Below are 10,495 nucleotides of genomic sequence, written 5' to 3' on the forward strand. Positions count from 1 at the left end.
ACTTCTCCAGTCACTGCTTTTCATGCTTAAAACATGCTCATGCTTGTGTTAGCACATGCTTTTTTACTGAAGGTGCTGTCCTGTAGTAAGCTGTCCATGACAGCTTCTGTGGAGGTGTTCAATTCAAATAATAAATAAGGCATTGTTTTGTTTTGGTTTGGTTTGGTTTGGTTTTTTTTGCTTTGTTTTGTTTTGTTTTGAAGTGAAGTGAAGGGAAAGAACTATTGCATCAGCTGACTTTGGGATGTGGTGTGCTCTCTATCATTTGACCTCTTTGATCCAGGACTGTCTTTCTAAAAAAAGATATCTCAGCTCAACGACTAATTATGACCTTTATGTGGAAATTACTGGGTGAAATTCCCTTGCCTGTGTTATGCAGAAGATCAGACTTTATAGCTTGTTCTTGGCTTTAAAATTTTGTAAATCCAAATTCCAATCTAAATTCTAACACATGTAATCTTACTTACAGATTTCCCCAGAGGTTTCTATAAAAGAATATTTCATTTTCTTCCTGTCCAACACTGCATTAACACTACTTTAACAAAGTGCTCTTCCTCAGTGGTGTGCAAAGAATAGTGATATAAAAGATTTCTAGAATGTACTTTTGAATTTTCCATGATGTAATACAAACTAAAATTACTTCTTGTTATTGTTTGGTCTTTGGCAAATACTAACCTGTAGGGACACTACAGAAATGACAGAAAGGAAAATGCTAGTGTGAGAATGACAGTATCTTGCCCTTCTTACTTAACTCAGGCATTTTAAATTGTACTCTGCTCCTACTTCAAATCTAAACTTTAATTAACCAAAGTTTTATAACAGGGGAGTTGTACTGGAAACCATTCTAATTTTAATGCAAAAGGAAATGCAAAGACAGAGCTACAATAAAAAAATACAGTATCTGGAGGAATTTTCATTCATTAAAAATACATCACAGGACATGTGCAAACATGTTAAATGCTCTACTCCTAGCTGTAAAGTCCACCCTGGTGTACTCAGCTGATTTCCATGGGAATCATTCACCAGAATTGAGTATTGTCCACAAAATATTAAGGGGGAATCCAGACACACTGTATTCCCCGTGTGTCTGTGGAGGAAACACTTCTGGAACCAGACATTCTGTAAGCTACATCCTCCACAAGCAGCATCTTTGCTTCTTAAACTTGCCAATGCTTATTCAGGTTCTCTCTTCCTGCAGAGTCTCTGCTGCTGATACGATTCCTAGAGAAGCCCTATAGGAGTTCCTATAGGCTCTGCTCTTTGTTCCTCAAGAGGTCCCTGACAGTGAGTAAAACAAAGCCGCTAAGTCAAGGCTTTCTTATTCCTTATTGAGTTCTTCTGGCTCTTTGGAGAAACTCTTTCTGGTTTCCTTTACAAAGCTTGGCTTCAGTGGAGCAGTCACAGTAAACTTCCACTAGGAAAAGCAGAAAACATAGGAGCAGGCACATCTCTCTGAAGTCCTTTCAGATCATTGTGCTAGAAGGTGTAATCTGTCATACTATAACTGCTGAGACACCCCATTCTGCAGAACAGCTATCCCATATTGACTTTCCCATAATAAAGCATGGACAATGACCAGAAATATAAAATCTCCTAAAGTTTAGGACAGGATGTATTTGTTTGTGATGGTCTGTGTATTTATATAGATCCAAGAGTTTGATTTCGTTCAAGCTATGCAGGGAAATGATACCTGTATCTAGATATAATATTATATAGATAGATAGATACAGAAAATTTTGATAAACAAGAACAAGTACAAAAAGAAATCAAAATGGTAAAACCAGACTAAAAGAAAAACTACTGTGGGTTTAGCTGTAGATTTACTAGGGAAGATAAGTAAAGTGTTTAATTGTTCCTGGTTTTCCCCATCTCACCTCCTCACATCCTGCTCCCTTACCACCACACAGATAACTCATACAAATCCAGCCACTGTGGATGTGTGAAACCATGGCTTTTCCCTGGCTTTTTCCAAAGCTACAGAGAAGTCAGTGTTGCATCAGACTCAAGACTGTTTGTCACGTGTTCTCTTGCTCATCCCATTGTCTGTCCTCTTGTAGACCCTATTGGCAGTATCACCTCATTGCCTGACCTGATGCAGTCACACAGCACAGACATATATCACAGGGGACAATACAAGTCAGCTGGAAGGATGGGGTAGGGATTCCACTTTCTCTGATAAAGGCAGCAGCCACCACTGTCACTACAATATTCAACTGAAATTAGCACAACTGAGTATGTACATTTCTCAATAATATATCTATTTTCATGGAAGTTTCTGTTTGGCTACATGACACCAAATGTTGACATAATTTTGAATGCTTTGAGATGAGATGCATGCAGTGCAGTTTAAACCAATTACTGTTAGGCTTCAACTCAGGTAGAATAAACCAAATGAGTTCAATCTGGCATACCATGACAGTTTCTGAGCCTATCCTCAGAGACTGGTCTTCAATTAGTAGCTGTTTGAGTCTGTTCACTGTGAGGAGAAAATAGTATTTACCATCAACATCTATTTCAGCTTATTAAAGCTAAACAAGCACTTTCTAAGTATGTCTCTTTTTGTACTCTTAGTTGGTAAGGTAAATATTACAGTCATAGCCCTAATGTACCTTCAACATCTTTTTATAAACATTCCTTTCAATCTAACTGCATGACTTAATGTTTTACTTCAAAAAATTTCCCCAGTCATCTGAGTAATGAGAAGACCTAAAGTGAAATCTGATAATTACCCATGGATGAAAATAGGAATTAGATTAGGAATGCATTTTAAAAAGTATCTACCGTAGAGCAGAATAGTAAAAGAGTTCATAATTTTGGTATGTAAGACAAAATATTATGATGAAATTTAGACCAAAAGGAAAACCACCACGGGTGTTTTATTTGAGTCAGAACTATCGAGTGTCAGCTTTGTTGAATAATACACACAGCTGCATGAGGGCTTTCACGGGTTCTAAATGTCGCATCTGTTCAATACAGCATTCTGTATTCAGTGCGGCTCTTCATATTGCAGCGGTGGCCAAAAGTAATAGTCAGACTCAGTGCCCTGCTGTGAGCATCACTGAGCTTATACATAGGGAGCCATGGTCCCTGTCCTGGAGAGCTTGCAGTCTGGCTTGAGAAAGGACAATTGGGAAAAAACAAGAGAACAGTAAGGAGGAAGGATAACAGAACCAACACTACATACTTGAATAGGATGAGAGCATGAACAACAAACAGTTTATCAATGTTTAGTGTTCTCTTCATCTTATAAAGAAGGTAAATAAATAAAGTTGGTTCTTCCCTAGAGTCATTCTATTAGACACTACTTTTTTCAGTCTTCCTAGAATAGTTATACTTAGTTATGCCTAGAGAAAGAAATGTGGAACAGCCAAGAAATGCTCACCTCTCCAGACCATCAATTTAGGCAAACTGGCCTATCTCCACTGTTGTGTGTAAGCTGATTTGTTTCAGGGCAGAAAATATACCTATTTTCATAGAATCATAGAATGATTTGTGTTGGAAGGGACCTTCAAAGCTCATCTAGTTCTAGCCCTCCCTGACATGGACAAAGATACCCTCCACTAGGTCAGGTTGCTTAAAGCCCTATCCAACCTGGCCTTGAACACTTCCAGGGAGCGGGAATCCACAGCTTTTCTGGGCAATCTGCTCCAGAGTCTCACCACCCTCATAATAAAAAAAGTTTTCCTTATGTCTAATCTAAATCTACCCTGTTTCAGTTTAAAACCGTTGCCCCTTGTCCTGTCTCTACAGGTCCTGGTAAACAGTCTCCATCTTTCTTACATGCCCACTTTATATAGTGAAAGGCTGCTATAAGATCTCCCTGGAGCCTCCTCTTCTCCAGGCTGAACAACTGCAACTCTCTCAGCCTGTCCCAATAGGAAAGGTGCTCCAGCCCTCTGATAATTTTTGTGGCCCACTCCAACAGCTCCATGTCTTTCTTCTACTGAGGACTCCAGAGCTGGTTGCAGTACTCCAGGTGAGGTCTCATGAGAGTCGCGGGGGAGAATCACCTCCCTCAATCTGCTGGCCACCTTTCGTTTTGGGCAGTCTAGGATACGGTTGGCTTTCTGGCCTGCAAGCACATGTTGCCAGCTCATGTCCAATTTTTCATCTACCTCTATCCCCAAGTCCCTCTCTACAGGGCTGCTCTAAATCAATTCACATCTCAGTCTGTATTGATACTGGACTGCCCCGACCCTTGCACTTGGCCTTACTGAACTTCATGAGGTTTATGTAGGCCTATTCCTCAAGCCTGCTAAGGTCCCTCTGGATGGCATCCCTTCCCTCAAGCAAATCAACTACACCACTCAGCTTGGTGTCATCTGCAAACTTTCTGAGGCTGTGTTCAATCCACTGTCTGTGTCATTAATAAAGATGTTGAGCAGTACTGGTCCCTATCCGGACCCATGAGGTCCAGATCTCTTGTTACTGATCTCCATTTGGATATTGAGCTGTTGCCTGCAACACTTTGGATTTTGTCCTTGGTGAAGCCATGTTGGCTGTCTCTAATTACCTCTCTGTCATCCATATGCCTTGACGTAGCTTCCAGGAGGATGTACCACATGTCTTTACATAATCCACACAGAAAATCTGTTCTGGGGTTTACAGATAAAACTTTCTATGCATAACTGTCTCATAAGCAAAATAGAGGCCACATATTTTAATAATATCAAACATTTGCTTGCCAATACCAAGGTAAGAACCAAGACTGAGTTGCAAATGTGAGGGTATTTATTCTAGAACCACCCTGCCCCCTGATCAGACGTTTACATTTTGACAGCTTCAGATACATCACTGCTGGAGACATCTAGGAGGGATTAAGGGTGGATAGATGCCTAAATTATACACTTTTTCTATGGGAATTTGGCTAATCCAAGGTACCTTGTAACTCTGAACCTGCATCTCTATCAGAAGACCTTTTGTCAAGTAGGCTTCTGTGTCCTGCTGGAAGTGTTCTTACTGTGCAGATGTTGGCCCATCCATCTGTTTCTATTCTTCGCTCATTTCTTTTTTTAATACAAACTGCAAACTGTATTTCTTGATACCTCTAAAAATTCTCTCTAGTCCAAAGACTTGTGGTTTTTTATTTGCTGTTTGCTGTGTATATACTCTTCAGTGAAAACAAAGTAGCAGACAATTAAAATCCTACTCATAGGGATAGAGGAGTTCCTTGGCCAGTTCTTCATTACCTTCATTATTGTCCCACCATTTATACACTCACATTTGCACTAGGGACAGCATTATTGATTGCTATTTTAATTGAGCCTTTGTATGCATCTTATCAGTATAACACAGAATTATTTTCCAAAGTCAATGTTGAAAATTCACGTCAGGATTTGAAAGTGGACTCTCCTCTAGTATTTTTCCATCAATGTTGAAGTTCCACAAAAGAAACTTACCTGTCTCTTGACAGCCATGCAAATTCAGGGGTGGTTATAAAGACGAAGACTCTGTACACTAGATGGAAAAGAATGATCAGATCCAGGTATACAGGACAGTTAGGAGTTACATCTACTTGTAAACTGAGCAACCAAGATATGATGAATAAGAGAGACACAATGAATCTGGAACTCCTTTATGTTATTTGTACAAAGTGAGCTTTGTTTTAAAGATATCACTGCTGCACTGTCTAACTATCTTTGATGAGATGCATAGCAAAATCATGTTCCAAAATTTCTGCCAACGTGTTCTGCTCTTACATTATGTTGGACGGTGTTCCTCTTTGTGAAAGATTTACACGGACTTCTCCCCTGCTGAAGAGGAAAGGAAAATGATGGATTTGAAATGTTATCCATTCCATTCCCTTTATACATAATGTTCTTAATCTCAGAACAGTCTGGTGAATGCGTCAATTCAAAACTAATTGTTTTCTCAAGTCTTCCTCAGCTTGGACTTCTAGCTGTTTTGTTTTTTTTTTTTTTTTTGCTATTGTGCAAATTATGCAGAAGGGAAGACTCATTTTGGAGCCCTGCCACAACAAAGATATGCCTGTGTATAGAACTGTTCAGCCAAACATTTGCTTTTTCTGAATTTACTTAGGTTTTTCCAGTTTATCATAGTAACTTCTTCTCAGTATTCACAAACTTTTTATAAAATTGGGTAGTTGTGTCTAAGATGGCAGGCAGTTCTTGAGCACATGTTCTGCCTATGAAGATAATTCAGAACTGAACTCCCTAAGCAAAAAAAAAGTACTGTTTACACATGCACTGTGCAAGTGTAATTTTATCAGCCTTGCTAAATAAAACTAACTGGTACCTATCACAGGCATTAATGCACATATAGTGGGCTCTTTACTTCGAGTGTCTAGGATTTCTATTCCTTTGTATATGCCATCAGACAACTTACTGAAATAAAACCAAACATACCTGGTTATATTACTGATGGTAAGTTTTCCATACAATCGTAATGACTATTTTGAAGACAATAGTTAGGAAAGCTTTCATTACAGACGCTGAAGTATAAGAAAATAAATAACTTTGGTGGATTTTTCAAATCTGTGATTGAATTTACAGTATCTGCCTATTTATCTATATATCTCACTTTTTTAGAGATCTTGCTTGTTATAGAAACCTTTGTGAGACCAACAGAAAGCAAATAGAAAAGTTAGAAAAAAATATTCAGAGATGAAGCACACTATAAATTCAAGGAGGGAGAGGTTTTTTGTTTAATTTTCACTATGCTCTTTTAAAGTGTAGGATCAAGTAAGAAACCATGTAACTGCATGCTGCGAAACCATTCATATTCTGCTTTAAAACACGTTAACACTAAACTTTAAAAAATACTGCTATTAAAACCTCATTGCAAACCCTTGATTTGACAAAAAATCAACTGACTTCAGGTAGGCTTTTGTCTTCAGGTCTCACGCAAGAAAAGAACAACAGCTATCTCAGGTCCTGTGGCTGCTTTTCTTGACAATACTGTCAGATCCTGTAGAGATAGATAAGTGTACTTAGTTTCCTTCACTGTGCAATTCAGTAGCTCTACGCTCAATGTGTAAAATGAAGTAACTACTAATTAGTTTTGTTACACAGATAGATAAACCCAAAATATTAGGTAGGGACCAGGTGGCATTTTGGCTGATAAGTTTGAATTGAGGAGATTACCTACTAATAAAATTCTAACCATTTTCTTTCTCCAACAAATTGAGAAGTTCGTTGAAGCAATAAAAATCTATGTGTTCCTTTATGAATTCAGAGCAGACAAAACTCTGAAAGTTTACTTTTGCACTTTACTTATGGTCATAGAAAGCTGCCTGATTAGAGACTTCAGAATCAGACCTACAAATGGTAGCTAAATTTAACTAGAAGATTAACTTATGTGTAAATAAATTCTTACAGTCTTCTCCAAAGACTACCGATGTCAGAAAAAGTCTGTAACCCTGGTCTCTAATTAAGTTGGTTTGTTAAAAAAAAAAATCTCATTACAGACCTGAATCTGAAAATACTCAGTGTTCTTAGTTTCTAGTGAAGTTCACATACTGTAAAGAATATCTTCACATCTTAATTCCAGCTATTAAGGGGAATTCATTGTAATTAGGAACCTTTTAATCCAATGCGCTGACAAGTGAGTTTCTAAATAAAGATACCTGGACCTGCTGTAAAATTGCTTCAGAAAAATCCAGTGTTCTAGTGTGCAACAAAATTACCTCATTTTGAATATTTGAATTAAAAAAAAAGACTATTTATAAAATATATTATAAGTAAGATCTACAAAATAAGATAAATTTGAATAACTTAGTTGCAACTCAGTGTTTAGGTGAACAGAAAAATTGGAGTAAATTCCAGCTTACACCAATCACATTATTTGTTACTTTTAGTGTTATTTAAAAAAGATTATCAGTTCTGTTGTAATAGGATGGCTAAACATATGATTCTATAATTCTTTGTCTACTCAAGCCTAACTTGGATAAGTAAATTTTTCTCAGCTATAGAAAGCTGAAACCAACCACTACTCTTCAAGCTTTTTCTTATAGCGACTCGTCGTTAACCAGTCCTTCGATCTCAAAAATCAATACCAGCTTCAAAGAAATATACTTACATATATTTCATATACTTATATGTATATTTCATATACAACCTGATCTAGTGGAAGGTGTCCCTGCTCCTTGCAGGGGGGTTGGACTAGATGACCTTTGAAGGTCCCTTCCAACCCTAACCATTCTATGATTCTATGATTAAGTTTGTCAGGCTTCATGTTGGGATTTTATAAAATTATTTCTATTTCCTGCTTTACGTATTTGACTCTAGCTAAGCATCCTGACTTAACACTAAACAAGAACACAAATTAGCCATCCTATAACAACAGAACAGTTTTTTAAAAAAAACTAATACTAAAAGTTACAAATAATATGATTGGAGTTAGCTGGCTGTCATTTAAAATAACTTCCCCTTTTGTACACTATCACACTTTTTACATTCATACAGTAAACAGTAAGCTTAGAGAACCGTAAAATGTCTTTGTTAGAACATATACTAAGACATGCCAAATTCAGATAGCTTTGGTTCTGTTTAGGGTATTTTTGTTGTTGTTTTTTGAAGAACAGGTTAATCTTTTTCCATTTTCGAGGTTCACAACTGCTGTTTAGTAGTGCAGTAGACATAAGGAGGCCTCCAAATGCTACACATGTCATTGAAGACATTTTTCCATTTGTAACCTTTGAATGAGGGCTGCAACAATCTACCAGTTAAATTTAAATATCAAATACCACCATCTCCTGATGTCAGGTTTTGAGAAATTACTGTGATTACTTACAGATATCTGCTTCAATTGGTGTCATATTCTGGTGAGGGAAAATTTAATTTCTCAGTTGATACAGGCTGTATTTATTTCTGTAGGTGGCAGAAATCACAATCTCTGATGCCACAAGTACCCAGGCACACCAGTCATTCCATCCAAAAAAGCAAGAGGTAGGCAAATGCTTAAGTAGCTAAGTTAACTGTGATTCAGTATCAGAACTGGACTTTACAGAGAAGCTGCATTAACCACATGAAAAAGCTTAATAGCAGAGTATGCAGCAGTTTTTAGGGCATTTTTAAAGCAATTTCAGTAACTGGCTTTCTTACAAGGCTTATAAGGTATTTCAGAGATTTTTCACCTCTGTAGCGCTGGTCACAGATACTGGTGGGCTCTTTGATGGTATAGGTAGACCCAGGGTATAAAAGCTGGGTATCATTAGGCGACCTGTGAGGAGAGGACAATAGTTGAGTGACATCGGCACCTAATGATAATCGTAGTATCATAGGATCATAGAATCTTTAAGGTTGGAAGAGACCCCCAAGATCATCAAGTCCAATCATCAACCTACCACCACCATGTCCACTAAACCATGTACTGAAGTGCCATGTCTACACGTTCTTTGAACACCTTGGGGGATGGTGACTCCTTTGGCAGCCTGTTCCAGTGCCTGATTAAGTGAAGGACTTGACTCTCTAGGGGTGCTGATAGTGCTTTTCCTGCTTTATGAAACCTAAATTAATTAACAAATAAAACTTCTGCTATGGAAAAAAATGGCAAACATGAATGGCTGATAAATGGGCAGGACTAGCCTCAACTGTGCTGTCTGCAGTTTCATGAAAAATATTTACTTAATCAGGAAAAAAGAAAAAAATGGCTAGAATCCCACTGTGTGGAAACATTGTCTAATATTGCACATTGGGCAACAACCTGCTGTTTGTAACACTAGAAAGATTTAGAGGAAGATCAGAAAGACAGAAACCTCATTCCTTCGGTGTATTTTCCCTGTCTTCAACCTTTCCATTTTACTCAGCCTCAGTCACTGATTGTTCCAGGCAAACCCTTAAATGGAGAATAATATTTTCAAAGCCACAATGAGAAAGATCAGAGGGGATGAGCCATCTGCAATTGTGATGAATAAGAGAACTCAAACTCAACCACCTCTGCAGCAGGCTGCCCAGACTATTACTAACTGGAGCGTCAGGCACAACCTGCTGGTGGAAAGACCCCAGTTACTGATTCTGGTTGGCGGCTGAGTCCAGCAGATGCTCCCCACCAGCCTGGTGCTGGCTGGCAGGGATAGCAAACACCCACTTTGTGACTGGGGTGTTTATACCCAAGTAAAAAGACTTTGCTCTTGTTGTGGCATACCTGCCCTGTGCTCCTCAGTTTTCTCCAGACTGGGAATTTTTACAGTCAACTGCTGATTTCCCAGTGATTTTAACCCTCTGTGTTGTCTGGGTGGCTGCAGGGAAGTCAACAGTCCTTAAGTGAGTCTGCTAGCCTGCACACTTGCCTGCAGCACCAAGTCTCCCAAGGTCAAGAGCAGAGCAAGCAAGCCTGGCTCGGTGAGCCACAGGTACCAGGTGCTAGTACTGCCTCTGTCCCAGCTGTGCAGTTTGACGACTAGGATGGTACCAATGATTTCAGGGGCTATAAAGAGCTATTTTAAACCTAAGTACAACTACTAATAATTGGTTAGCAGCATAAATTACCATTCACAGTCCATCACAGCTGCAAGAAAGGACTGCGTTTTACAGGA

The sequence above is a fragment of the Chlamydotis macqueenii genome, chromosome Z (assembly GCF_036417535.1).
Source record: "Chlamydotis macqueenii isolate bChlMac1 chromosome Z, bChlMac1.mat, whole genome shotgun sequence".
NCBI lineage: Eukaryota > Metazoa > Chordata > Aves > Otidiformes > Otididae > Chlamydotis > Chlamydotis macqueenii.